A 15088-nucleotide genomic window follows, 5' to 3' on the forward strand; every position below is an offset into this window, starting at 1 on the left:
ACTTTACTGGGGCTAAATTCATTAACTGGTGCTCAAACATAGGTACCTCCCAAAAAAATCAGCACTCAGTACTGTTCTAGCACCCATTAGAGATTAGCACTGAGGCCCGGATTCTGTATAGGATGCCTGGTCTCAGATGCCGACGGGCGTCCGATATAGAATCGGGCCTAAGGCCGCCTAAAATAAACCCAATTCTGTAACTGACGTCCATGTTTCAGACGCCAGTTAGACAATGGGGTTATAGTAGACGCGGACGCTGCACTTATTGCGGCAAGGTATCTCCCTACCATGATAAGTATAGCGGCCATGGCTGCGGCCGCCAGTACCCCCCCCGATCGAATGCAGCAGGAGGGATGCCCAATCCATCCTGCCCAAAACACCCCCCACCTGCCCTGAAGATCGCCGGCAGGAGGGTACCTAATCCCTCCTGCCAGAACATTCCCCCTGAAGATTACAGAAAAAAACCCCACCCTCCCCGGAACCCCCAAAGAAACCCTCACCCTCCCCAGACCCCGCCCATAGGAGGGGGCCTTAGGTGCCTGGGCCAATCAGGCCTTAGGCCCCTCCCCAGTGCATCCCACAATGCACCGGGAAGGGGCAGGCCCACCTCATTCCGATGAAGACAGGCCTGCCAGCTGGACGGTGGGAAGACTCATCCAGCCGGCCATCTTTAAAGTTTAGCAGGGGGGTCCGGGGCTGGTGGGGAGATTTCATTGGGGGGTCCAGGGAGAGTATCCCTGATCTTCGGGTGGGGGGTCCAGCAGGAGGGATTGGGCACCCTCCTGATGGTGGGGGGTGTTCCGGGCAGGAGCGATTGGGCATCCCTCCTGCCGCGTTCATTCATGGGGATGGGGGGATTGGCAGCTGCAGCTGTGGCTGCTTTACTTATCGCAGCAGGGAGATCCTTTGCCACGATAAGTGTAGCGGCTGCATCTCCTTACAATGTAGGCCAGCATTTTGCCTCCCTATGCTCCCGGCATTGCCTCCAATGTAGGCGGCCTGCCTGGGGAGCTTTTTTTTAAAAAAAAAAAAATCATGCGTCCCGATTGGCTGGTTAGACAGCTGTAGGACGCCTACAGCTGCCTACAATCGGGACGCAGTTTACAGAATCTGGGCCTGAGTGCCAATTTCGGGGTCCAAATCTGGGTCTTAGGACTTGCACCTGCTGAAAACCAGGTTTAGTTCCCGGCGCCTGATTTGGGAACATCCCTGGTATTCTATAACACTGAGCATTAATTTTTTAGGAACTCCCCTGGCCCAGTCTATACCTCCTAAGATCAATCCCCCTTTGAGTTACATGCTAAAGGATTTGGGCGCACATTGTAATAGAATAGCATGTAGGAAGATGTGTGCACCAATTCAAATTGGTGCTAATTAGCACCCAATTACTGATACTTACGGCTCATTACATTTGCTCGCAATTAATCTTGTCTTAAGAAGGGGGTAAATGCACCCATGCTAATTACACAAGTGACAATGAGCACTATGTACTCTGTGTTTCCTGCAATGTGCACTCCAGGCCCATTTTAACCCATAACCCACCCAGTTCCTGAACCCCAACACGCTATGCAGTTAGAGGATAATTCTATAAGAGGGAACCTTTATATGGGCATTGTGAATGTGGTTATTTAGCCTGATTCTATAAAGGAAATGGAGTTGCCTACTTTTCTTTATAGAATATTAGCATAACTACTCATAGATAATTACATGCATATGGTTACAAAATAATAGGGATAGATTCTGTATAGGACACCGGTCTCGGCAGCCGCCTATGAAGCAGCTGAAAATCGCAAACCAGCGTCCTATACAGAATCACATCTGCCCTAATGGACAGATGCTTAACCCCGATTCTCTAACTATGTTAGAGGCGCCGGTTAAAGAATCTCACCTGCCTGATCTAGGGATCCCTTGCCTTAGGTATCTAGCCAATCAGAGTCTTAGGCCACTCCCAGTGCACTGGGAAGGAGGCCTAAGACTCCAATTGGCCCAAATGCCTAAGGCCCTACAGAATGCACCGGGAAGGGGAAGGCCCACCATTTTAGAGAGGTAGGCCTGCCAACTAGAGGGTGTAAGCATCCCTGTAGCCGGACTTTCTCCTGTGAGATACGGAGGAGTGCGGGATGGGGGGTGTCGGGGTATACCTAGGGGTGTGGGATTGGGGCCTGTAGGCTTGGAGGGGTGTTGAGGGGTTAAGGTTTGTGGGGTATTGGAGGTTCCGGGGTGGGGTTGTGGGAGAGGGGGGCTACATTTCAGGCATCTGTGGTAGCCGCTTAAGCTCACCCAAGGCCACTTCCAAGTGAAACCACACCCACCTTAGGTGAGATTAAATGTCCCGACACGTCTCCACCTATATTCCAACCAAATCAGTAGCATAGCCCGATGTTGAATTGGGGGGCATCAAAATGAGGGGACACAGAGGCCTGGATTCTATAACTGGCGCCGTTGTCAGCAGCCGCCTGAAAATCACGTGTCAGTCGCACGATGGCGCCAGTTTGAGAACTGGTCCCTCAGCAAAGGTAGGCGCTGGAAAGGTAGAGCCAGTTTTTCAGACCTGCATTTCCGGCGCCTGCCATTGATATGAATTGGGTTCCCGTAGGCGCTTTTATGGCACCTAATGCCACGTCCAACATTAGCACTACGCCTACGGTGACGTTATTTGGAGGCAGGATTCCAGCACCGATTTTTTTTTTTTAGGCGCCTTGAAAATCTGTTTAAAATGTAATTTAAACAGCGTTTTTCACTGCGCTTGGGCGCCTACCGGTGGTTGTTTAGAGAATCTGTGCCCTATCTGTGACCCCCAAGTATCTGAGCTGAGGACTGTGGCATGGCAAGGGGGGCGGTCCACCCCGGGCACCATCTTGCTCGGGGCGCCGGAGCCCTTCCTCCTCTCCGCCCCTCCCCCTTTCCTTCCCCATACCTTTTTAACTTCGGCACCAGCAGCCACCATCGTGCTGCCCACATCGGCTTTGGCACTTCCTCTGACATCACTTCCTGGACCCACGTCTAGAAAGTGATGTCAGAGATAGTGCCGAAGCCAACGCGGGCAGTATGTTGGTGGCTGCTGGTGCAAAAATTAAAAAGGTATGGGGAAGGGGCATGCGCGCATGGCAGGGGGGCAGGGAAGAAAGAGTGGGGGAGGGGCACCACTGCCCCGGGTGCTACGCCACTGTCTGGGAAAGTGGTTCTCCTCGCCCCACCAGTGGAACAGGTCTTCCTCTGCCAGAAAGAAACTCTCCATTTGACACGGTGACAAAATTCATCACCGTTCCCGTCCCCGTGGATAACCGCGGGAAACCATCTTCATGTCATTCTTTAAGGAGAGAGGGAAGAATCAGAGTATGAATGGCCACAACCACTAACCCTCAAGCTTTGCTTTGAAGAATGCTGGTGTAGAAGGACTGAGGCTGAAATAGACACTAGAAAATGAAATGGGATTATTTCCCGCGGTTATCCGCGGGGACCGGAACGGTGATGAATTTTGTCACCGTGTCATTCTCTACGGTCTCCAACACTGGCAGTCAGTGGTACATTCCATGGGTCCAGTCAGTGGTACATTCCGCCATGCTGCTCCTCCCACACATGCTCAGTTTCACACATGTCAGTGTCCCGCAAACTTTTCGGCCGGCGCCATACTAAACCCAGTGCCCTGGCTGGAAGGCACCCAGAAGTGCAAGGACATCGACACGATGTCATCACGCACATGCGTGACATCATCACGTCGATGTCCGCGCATGTGTGGAGGCCCATCTGGCCACGCTCTTGAACCTGTCACTCCAGTGGGGGATCCTGGAGGAGGGGTGACGCTGGTGAGGAGAAGAGGCGGCGGCGAGATGCACGTCCTATGAGCAGTCAGCCGATGCATCCCCTCCTTTCCAGCATCTCGTCGGGGCACATCTGGAATCTGCTGCGGCACATATGTGCAAAAGCTGTGCATACACGGAGAGGACTGGTGCGGTTCATAGACAAAAGCGCGCGATGACAAAGGCACGCCGACAACCCAGCGCAGACAACAGCGCAAGGCGGAAGCACGCCAAAGAAAAACAGTATTTTAAGGGGCTCCGACAGGGGGTGTTGGTGGGGAACCCCCCCCCCCACTTTACTTAACAGAGATTGCGCCGGCGTTGTGGGAGGTTGTAACCCCCCTTATTTACTGGAAACTTAACTTTTTCCCTCTTTTTTAGGGAAAAAGTGAATTTTTCAGTATAATGTGGGGGGTTACAACCCCCCAAACCCCCCACAACGCCGGCGCGATCTCTGTTAAGTAAAGTGGGGGGGGTTCCCCCCACACCCCCTGTCGGAGCCCTTTAAAATACTGTTTTTCTTCGGCGTGCTTCCACCTTGCGCTCAGTTGTCTGCGCTGGGTTGTCGGCACGCCTTTGTCGTCGTGCGCTTTGACCTGTCACCGACTGGTGCAGCGGCAGTTCTTGGAAAGTGCCACCAATTGCTTGCTGTGGAGAATTTCTGGCCACTGGAGGAGGCTCGGGGGTCCCCCCCTAGCAGTAGCATCAGATTGTGCTACAATTTGGGGAAGTGGGACTGAGTGGCCATACCACTGATCTAAACTCTGCCGATGTGAACGATCCCCTGCAAACTACGTGCCATCAAAAATAGGCAGATACTTACAAAATAATACATAGCGTAATATGCGGCTAAGTGACTAGAATATCGGCATTTGCGCACATGCTTACGTCCTAAATCTACAAGGCCTCTCTCATACAGTTGCCCCCTTAGTATGGGATTTTTTTTAGCACACAGTAGCCATTACCATAGGTAGGGTTACCAGACGTACGGATTTACCCGGACGGGTCCAGGTGTCCGGACAGGTTTTCAAAACCCGGCACTTGGTAAAGGTTTTGGAAAGTGTTGAGATCGGGGGCGTCTGCACATGCGGCGGGTGTGACACGGATGTGCGCAGATGCGCTCCAGACTCGCTCCGAAGGGATGAGGTTTGTGTGGGGCTGGGGTTGTGGAACGAGTCTGGGTCTGGGAGCTGGAATGGGGGGAGGGGCAGCCCAGGGCTACTTGTCCTCTTTTTCCTGATCTAAAATCTGGTAGCCCTAGCCATCGGCCTATGCTATGGTTAATATGTGTTAAACGTCACTCTAACTGCTTAGCACATTTTAGTAACCAGATCCCAAAATGTCCCATTAGTACAGTGGGCTGAAGATATCATTCACATACAACGAGGAATTAGATGAAGGACCTGACCATCTCATCATGCACATTTCTTTCAATATCTTAAAAGTATTTTTGCAATATCTTTTTATTATCCATTGTTTACTAAAGCTATAGCCAAAAATGTTTAATTTTTTTTCTAATCCAAACTGAGCCCTATAAGTAGAAATGGGACCAGAACATGTTAGTCAAGGTTTCGTCAACATTTGTGTCATATTTGCTGCCATATCACTGTAAGGAAAACACTGTCAGCTATTGTTTGTTTGGGTTTTGTTCATTTTTTTACTTGCAAATATTTTAGATTTTGTACTGAATCAAAAAAAAGAAAAATGTTATATCTAGTTGTGGGTTGTAATTCTAAATGCTTTCTTTGATAAACCCGTAAAATGAGGATCATCAACCTTCATCTCACCCAGCCTCGAATCGGATATGACACCAGTTAAAAGCAATATGTTGTACTTTTAGACGTCCATGTAATATTTCCAGTCAAGTTAAGGTCCGTGTTGTTATGACATCAGATTGAACATTCATGTTGGCATTGTTTAATGTATTCCATTCAGTCGCAAGGTGCCATCTCTGGATACTGTGATCTTATGCCATGTGCAGTGCTGCTGACTGCTGTGAATCCTGTGAAAAAGTCCAAAGAGGAGCCCAGATGTGAAGAAATTAAGAGCAGGTCGAAGAGGCAGTGTGGCCACTCCCTTGAGCATTGCACCCAGCGTCACCGCCCCATGTGCCCCCATGCGCTCTTCCCCCACTGCCCTGACATCGCTGCACCCCCCTCCTGCCCTGAACTTACCACGTCATGCCCTCCCCTTGTACCTCTACCCCATCCTTTCCGGCAGCGATCGGGCTGGAATTGCCACTGCTTGCACTGGCTGAGGTTTCCTTCTGACATCACTTCCTGGCTCTGTGCACAGGAAGTGATGTCAAAGGAGGAACAAGGCCAGTGCGAGTGTAGGACAGCCTGCTCACTGCTGGTAAAGTTGTAAAGAGGTACTGGCGAGGGGGATGGGGTGCAGTGATGTCAGGACAATGGGGATGAACAGGGGGTGACAAGGAGAGACATTGATGCTGGTGCCCAGGGCAGTCCGCACCTCCCCCATGCTACATCCTTGATTGCACATTACCTGCAGATTTTGGGTTGATATTCAGTGAGAATTAACCAGGTTGCCTGATGAACTTCCACTGACCAGTTGTCTACAATGGTATTCAGTGACACCTAGCCAAATTGTGTCATTGAATATCCTACTAACTAGGGTTCCCAGACATCCTCTTTTTAGAGGGCATGTTCGGATGGCTTTTCAAAACCCAGCACTTTGTCCAGGTTGAAAAGGAGATTGCGTCGGGAGGGGCATGCACGCGTGTACATGATGTCATTGTGTCGCATTCACACATGTGCGGATGCCCTCCCGACCGAGACGAGCGGGCTGAGGGGGCGGGGTAGGGTCAAGGCTGGGGCATGGGGTGGGCATAACGGGGCGGGGATGGGCGGAACCGAGAGGCCCTGGGGGGGGCGGGTCTATGCAAAATCTGGTCACCCTTCTGGCCGCTGCAGTACTATCCGGTAAGTGCTGGGGCAGTCTGGGAGTGGAGCGTAGGCGGAGCCAAAATTATCAGGACACTGCTAATAATATTCAGTGCCAGCGCCCAAATAAACATCCCAGTGTTGGCTCTGAATATCAGCAGGTATCCCAAATAACTTCTGGCAGCTGGACCTGGACCTGGATATTCAGTACTGTTAGTTGGATAGGGCCCAGCGCTGAAAATCCAGAATCCACCTCGGACTGTGGCAGCCAGGGTTTTAAAAAGACACTGACTATCACGGACTAAATATGGTTCCGTTTATTTTTAGATCCATCGTTTTTATGTCCTGACCTACTTTTAAATGAAAAGTAAGAGATTTCTTTAAAACCGTGCGGTTATATTGTTGCATCCCTTTATAGACGTTTCAGATTACTCCCGTTCACTTGTAGAACCTGGAGATATAATTGGACCAAAAGCCCAATTATATCTACAGTGCTAGATATAATTGTAACACGAAGGGAGCACACAATTGGCACATTGCAAATTCTAAGTGTCTACATACACCCACACCCACATAGACATGTGGGCTCTGATTCTATAAAGTCTATAAACTGCTTAGTGCGCTAAGCATGATTCTATAACACTTAGGCGCCCGTTTATAGAATCGCATATAGCCACCCCATATTTATACCAGGGTTTTTCTTTGCCTGAAGCTGAGGCGCTGAAATCGGAGCCTAACGTCTGCCTCTAACCACACCCACTTTTAATGTAGGCGCTTTGGGTAAGCGCCTACTTTTTGCAGAATGGAGTTTTTCGAGTCAGGCGTCTTGACTTTCAGCTAAGTCCAATTAAAGCCAATTATGAGGCATTAGGTGCCAAGATCATCGTCAATTAAGCCCTAGTGTTCGAAATAAGTTAGGCGGACTTTATCGAATCAGGGCCTTTAGTTTTTTTTCTCTTTCAAGCTCTTCCATATAATGCTACCTTTTTATTAAGGTGTCACAGGGTTATACACATCCCACAGATGTCATTCAAACTGTGAAATGTATCTTCCAATCCTGTAAAGGGCTGGATACACAACCACGGTCATGAAGCAAGCTTCTTCAGCAATGAGACAAGTCTCCGAGTGACAAATTCACATATCCTAAATTCTTTTAGCCTTAAAATGTAAGCACCTCATCTGTTTCATTCTTTAGTATTTTTTTTTTTTTTTTTTTTTAATTCTGGAATCAAAAAACAAAAGCCATGCTGAGGTCACGGAAGGGTCATGTATGACATAAAGTCTCAAGTTGAACAATACTGTTGTAATCCATAGTATGGGTTTTTATTAATCAGTCCTGGGATGTTATCAGACTTCTCAACGTGTACTTTGAAAATAGGGAAAACTAATAAATCCTCAAGGTTTCAATAAAGTTTGTTTAAAAACTCTTTTTAGCTTTTAGCGTTCAAGACAGACTTGATAGCTATCACTTTGGCAATGCTCCTTCTAAGGATTGGCTGGAGGCGTGCACATTTTTTCTTGTGTGAACAACAAGTTGTAAACATTTTTTTCATGGGAGCATAGAGCAGTGGTCTCAAACTCAAACCCTTTGCAGGGTCGCATTTTGGATTTGTAGGTATTTGGAGGGCCGCAGAAAAAATAGTTAATGTCTTATTAAAGAAATGACAATTTTGCATGAGGTAAAACTCCTTAGAGTTTATAAATCTTACCCCCCCCCTCCCCTGAAGGCCTGCATGTTCCCCACTTCTTTGCAGCGTCCTCCAGCTTCCCCCCCTGGCCTCCAAGTCTTAGTTTAAGCTAATTAACACAGCCTGCAGAGAGGATCGCCGGTGCTGTAATGTTCCTTGCAGGCTGCCATCGGCCTCCGCAACACGTTCCCTCTGCCGCAGTCCCACCCCTCCTCTGACGTCAGGGGCAGGATTGCGGCAGTGGGAACATGCTGCCGAGGACCACGGCAGCCTGCAAGGATCACTGCAGCACCGGCAATCCTCTCTGCAAGCTGCGGTAATTATCTGAAGGTAAGAGTGGGAGGGAAGCCAGAGGACACTGCAAAGAGCGAGCAGCACTAGTAGAGGCCGCGGGCCGCAAAATAGTACCTGGCGGGCCGCATGTGGCCCCCCCGGGCCACGAGTTTGAGACCACTGGCATAGAGCCAACAGTTTTCCAGATTTGCAAATATTTTTGTGAGCGACCGTGTAAAAATCTGCGAGCGATGCTTCTAGAATGTATGAGCGATTGCTCACATGTTCCACTTAAAGGGAACATAGTCATCGGTATTTGCACCAGGGCTTTCTCCATAGGAAATGATGCTCAGAGTCTTGAAAATTCAATGTTTGTGTTATTTTCCACTACCAACCTTGACAAGCACCTCAGCAGTACCTCCTCTGAATATGATTAAACTATACGAAGGTGGTTTGAAAAGTCTGCATAAAAAAAAAAAAAAAAGCAAGTTAAACAACGTAGTCTCCATCGAGGGCTAAACACGTGGCTTTTACTAAGCTGCGTTAGCATTTTTAGCGCATGCATTTTAACGCATGCTAAACCCGCGCTACCTGGCTAGAACTAACGCCAGCTCAATGCTGGTGTTAGCATCTAGCGTGCACGCCAATGTAGAGTGCGCTATTCCGTGCAAAGAACGGTTAGATAAATTACAGCTATACTCGCTCGAGGAGCGCAGAGAGAGGGGAGACATGATCGAGACGTTCAAGTATCCAACGGGCCACATCGATGCAGAGGAGGATATCTTCTTTTTCAAGGGTCCCACGGCAACAAGAGGACATCCGTGGAAAATCAGAGGCGGGAAACTGCGTGGTGACACCAGGAAATTCTTTTTCACCGAAAGGGTGGTAGATCGCTGGAATGGTCTTCCACTTCAGGTGATTGAGGCCAGCAGCGTGCCTGATTTTAAGGCCAAATGGGATCGACACGTGGGATCTATTCGCAAAGTAAAGGCAGGGGAGGGTCATTAGGGTGGGCAGACTGGATGGGCAGACTGGATGGGCCGTGGCCCTTATCTGCCGTCAATTTCTATATTTCTATGTAATGCCCTAATGCGGCTTAATAAAAGGAGCCCTTAGTCCAACGAGTTTCCAGTTTTTTCATATTGCAGGAAAAATAGCTTAAGGAAAAACTGGAAACTCGCTGGACTAAATGTATAGCCCTCGATGGAAACTACATTGTTTAATTCTTCAAACCATCCTCGCATATGGATGTGCTTTTAGCTTCACTGGAAGAGGGCAAGTTTCAGATAGCCAGGATAGGCGATTGACTAGTGTAAATGGGTTTGAAAATCAAGCTTTATTCAATAGCTTTGGACTTCAGAAACGGCTAGTTCTGAGGCCCAGAACTGAAACACATAAGTTAGGCACCTAAGGGGTAAATTTTATAAAGATATTCTTACGTGAACATGGCCCCATATGACACATAAACGGCTCTTTAGAAAATTCTAACCAACAAAAAAAACTGCATTTTGACATGATTGTGTGTATAGACAGTCCCCAGGTTAGGAACGACTTAGGTTTTTAAAGCTGTTAAGTCAGATTTGTATGTAAATCAGAACTTGTAGATTTTAAGATTCTTGCTGCTTACCTCTGCGCTCAACTGTCCCTACCAGTGTTCCCACTAAGGTACAGCATGCACAACCACACACTGTTCTTAATGCGGCCCTGTGTCATTCCTGAAGTGTAGGAGTCTATGCTCATACTTAAGTCAGGCATCTGTAACTCGGGGACTGGCTGTACTTGACTCACATAAGAGTTGACATACTAGGACAGACCAAAGGTCCCTCAAGCCCAGTATCCTGTTATCAACAGTGGCCAACCCAAGTGCCTGGCAGAAGCCCAAAGAGTAGCAACATTCCAGAGCTGAGATTGTGATTAGAGAATGACACGGTGACGGTTTACCCGCGGGCACTGCATTTAAGCCGCGGGTCACCGCCGAAAACGGGGAAGAAAACTAGCAGTCGCTGCGGTGACGGGGACAAGGCCATTCACCGACCGAGGAAACGGTGAACAGGTTTGTCCCCGCGGGCCAATGTACCCCCTTCTAGGAACCGCTATTTACCTGTGTTTCACCGTGCTCCTCATTTGTCAGATCAACCCTTCCAGCCAATCGCAGCAGAAGGGTACCCAACCCCTCCTGCCGGTCCTCCCAATGGCCTCCCCTAAGATCGCCGGCAGGAGGGTACCCAACCCCTCCTGCTGGACCCCCCCCCCCAACGAACCCTCCCACCCCGGAACCCCCTTAGTCTTACTTTCCAAGTTGGACCGGACAGCTCCTCGCTCGTCTGGCCAGCAGGCCTGCCTCCGTCCAAATGAGGCGGGCCCGCCCCTCCCCTCCCCTGCCTAACCCACAGGATCCTAGGGCCTGATTGGCCCAAGCACCTAAGGCCCCTCCTATAGCGGGAGTGGCTTTAGGTGCCTAGACCAATCAGGCCCTAGGATCCTGTGGGTTGGGCAGGGTAGGGGCGGGCCCGCCTCATTTGGACGGAGGCAAGCCTGCTGGCCATACGTGTGAGGAGCCGTCCGGTCCAACTTGGAAAGTAAGACTAAGGGAGTTCCGGGGTGGGAGGGTTCGTTGGGGGGGGTCCAGCAGGAGGGGTTGGGTACCCTCCTGCCGGCGATCTTAGGGGAGGCCATTGGGAGGACCGGCAGGAGGGGTTGGGTACCCTTCTGCTGCGATTGTCGGGAGGGCCGTTGGGGGGGTCTACAGGAGGGGTTGGGTGCCCTCCTGCCGTGATCGCTGGGGGGAGGGGAGACTTGCAGCCGTAGCCGCGGTCACTATGCTAATCACGGCAGGGAGATCTTTGCCGCGATTAGGTACAGCTGCCGCGTCTAATTACCATATAGGCTAACATTGTAAGCATTTAAAGTACATGTCGTGTTTGTTTTTGCATTGCTAGCCCCAGGGGTGGTGGAAGATTAGTGATTGAAAAACTGTATGAAAAATAACTATTTTAAATTTAGTGATCAAAATGTGTCAGTTCTGAGAATTTATATTAATTAATTTTTTCTCTGCGTGTTTTGTTTTTGTATAGTTATTAACTAATATTTAACTAAGTTTTAAAGTTTTAAAGAATGTTTCCTTTATACGTAAATAAAGAAAAGTGAATGGGATTGCAGTGGCGGTGACGGGGCGGTGAATGGGGTGGCAGTGGCGGTGACGGGGCGGTGAAGAGGATGGTGAGACGGGGACGGGGCGGTGACGGGGATGGTGAGACGGGGACAGGGCGGTGACGGGGATGGTGAGACGGGGACGGGGCGGTGACGGGGACCAATTTTTTCACCGTGTCATTCTCTAATTGTGATGTCATAATGCCTCATTCCACCAATACCTAAGAGCCAACTTCATCGGTGATGTCACAATGGCTTGATTATTCCTATACAGGCAGTCCCCAGGTTAAGAACGAGGTACGTTTTTAAAGCTGTTCTTAAGTCAGATTTGTATGTAACTCAGAACTTGTAGATTTTAAGATTCTTGTTGCTTACCTCTGCTCCCAGCTGACAAAAGGGCCAACTGTCCCTAGTAGTGTTCCCTCTAAGGTATATAGCATGCACAACCACACACTGTTCTTAATGCGGCGATGCGTCATTCCTGAATCTGCTGCAGGAGGAGTGTAGGAGTCTTATGCCTCTGGAAATACTGCTCAGTGAAACCTAGTGAAGCCCCAACTGCATTCTTAAGTCTGTAACTTGGGAACTGCCTGTATTTTGCCAATACACACATACCATAGAAGGCCAAAATTTGGGGCGACAACAGGCAGAGCACACACAGATATTGAACCAGATGCTAAATATGGCACATTAAGTAGCCTGTGAAAATTCAGGCACATGCCCAGTTTGCACACGCTACTTAATTGATTAATGAGCCAATCAACGCCAATTATTGGCCACTAATAAGCAATTACCAACATTCATTAACACTAATTAGATTTTTTATGCACACAACTTTCTAAATGCATTCTATAACGTGGTGTGCATAAATTCTAGTGTGTGGATCTCAAAAGAGGGTGTGGCCAGGGGGAGCATAGGTGGGTTGGGTAAGTGCTTACACCTAGCAGTTGGTTGTTAGGTGCATAACCATTAGAATTTGATAACCTAGGCATGCCCCGGACCTGCCTAGGCAACCCTAGAAGTTGTGTGCAAAAGAAAATCTGTGTGCAGCTTCCAGACTAGCGACCATGGTCAGTTGCACACACAACTGCCAATTGGCGTCAATTAATAGAAATTTAAACTGATAAATCCGTTTAACAGCTGATTATTAAATTAAGTTGTGCCCAACTATAGATTGGAGCCTAGATTCTATAGAAGATACCTACAGTTAGGTGCCTAGATCAAAGCACTTAGTCAATCTAGGCACCTAATTTAAGTTGCCTTTAAACACCATTTTATAAAACACCTAAATCTGTAGGACCATATTACTTTGTTAGGTGTCTACATCGAGGTGGCTACCGGCAAGTAGGCATGATTAGGGGTGGATTTGGGGCAGATTTACATAAGAACATAAGAATTACCGCTGCTGGGTCAGACCAATGGTCCATCGTGCCCAGCAGTCCGCTCACGCGGCGGCCTTCTGGTCAAAGACCAGCCCCCTAACTGAGACCAGCCCTACTTGCGTACGTTCCGGTTCAGCAGGAACTTGTCTAACTTTGTCTTGAATCCCTGGAGGGTGTTTTCCCCTATGACAGACTCCGGAAGAGCATTCCAGTTTTCCACCACTCTCTGGGTGAAGAAGAACTTCCTTACGTTCGCACGGAATCTATCCCCTTTCAATTTTAGAGAGTGCCCTCTCGTTCTCCTTACTCATTTAGGCCAAAAAAACCCGGCCTAAATGGCAGTTTTAATGCCTACCAGTGCCTAAGAATACTTAGGCCCCACTAGGCGCAATTCTAGAAACAACAGCTAGCGGATGATTGACAATCGCATTCAATGGCGCCTAGGAGTTAGACCCCATTTATAGAATCAGGGCCTGGGTGCCCAATCTTACATGCTAAGCGTAAATTGGGTCCCCAAGTATATAGAATTAGGGAGTAAGTGCAAAGCCTGTTTAGTAACTGTTGAGGGTGTACCCAGCCTTTGACCTGCACTTACCACGTAGGGTAAACACTTACCCCCTGGTATAGGTGGCATAGGTGTAATTCAATGAAATTCATGCTAATATTTACGCCTTCTCGAAAAGTGTGGGCTTACCTAACTTCCAAAAATGCAAGCACTCGCTAGTCAGTCTTGCTTCAAGGGGTAATTGGCTCCACAGAGGTGAATTCTGAAATTTAATAGCCAGGGCCTCCAGTCATGTTTTCTGCAACATGGAGTCAAAATCATTTTCCTTTTGAGTTACTTTATCATCATTAAATAAGGAAAGTAAGATGACAGCTCTTTCACACCTATCGGGTTCCAAGCCTAAACATTTATTTCGATTTATATCCCATCCTCCCCAGGATCCAGTTTACACTCACAGTGTTATAATATAGGGCTTACATACAGTCTGTTGCAATATGTCTTGATATAGGATGCTGATACTGATGAAGGGTTGAGGGAGTGACTAGGCAAAAGGTAGGTTTTTACAGCTTTTCTAAAGTTAAGAAGTCCTTTAAGGGCTCTGATAGGAGGAGGTAGGCTGTTCCAGAGATTTGGTAAAAAATGGGAATAGGATCTGGCTGTCTGGCGTTGGAGGGAGTGTCCTGATGATGTCTGTAGGCGTATCATTCCCAGAATATCCGAACAAAAAAATCTTGCTCAGTAAAAATAAATCACTCTCAAATCTGAGCCAAGATAAATGAAACAGATCATGTAGATATAGCAAAGTGAGCAGCGGACCTCAAACACCCGTGCTATACTGGTGTCTTTACTGGGGTAATGACATCATCATTGGTTCACATTCACTCACTAGAGCTGCTTATTATAATATTAATCTTAACAATGAAAAGACTCACAAAGAGGTACTTAATCTAATCTGAGATTTATGAGTCACACTATGTCTGAAGAGGTTCAAGGCGATTTACAGAACAAAATTGGCAATACAGTTTAGTGCAAAGAAAAAAAGTGGAAGAGTTGCATTATAGAACCATGTGATTCTAGGAAGTGACGATTGGGTTATAGAAACATAGAAACATGATGGCAGATAAAGGCCAAATGGCCCATTCGCAGCATCCACTATCTCCTCCTCTTCCTATTGGCTAAGGCTCTTATCATTTGCATCTCCTCTTCCTATAGGCTAAGGCTCTGTACACCTGCATTGTGAGGTCATACAGCTTTATGATTATAGAAACATTGTAACATGATGGCAGATAAAGGCCAAATGGCCCATCCAGTCTGCCCATCCGCAGCATCCACTATCTCCACCTCTCTCTAAGAGATCCCTCGTTCCTGTCCCATGCGTTTTTGAATT

This window comes from Geotrypetes seraphini, chromosome 9, assembly GCF_902459505.1.
Source record: "Geotrypetes seraphini chromosome 9, aGeoSer1.1, whole genome shotgun sequence".
Taxonomy (NCBI): domain Eukaryota; kingdom Metazoa; phylum Chordata; class Amphibia; order Gymnophiona; family Dermophiidae; genus Geotrypetes; species Geotrypetes seraphini.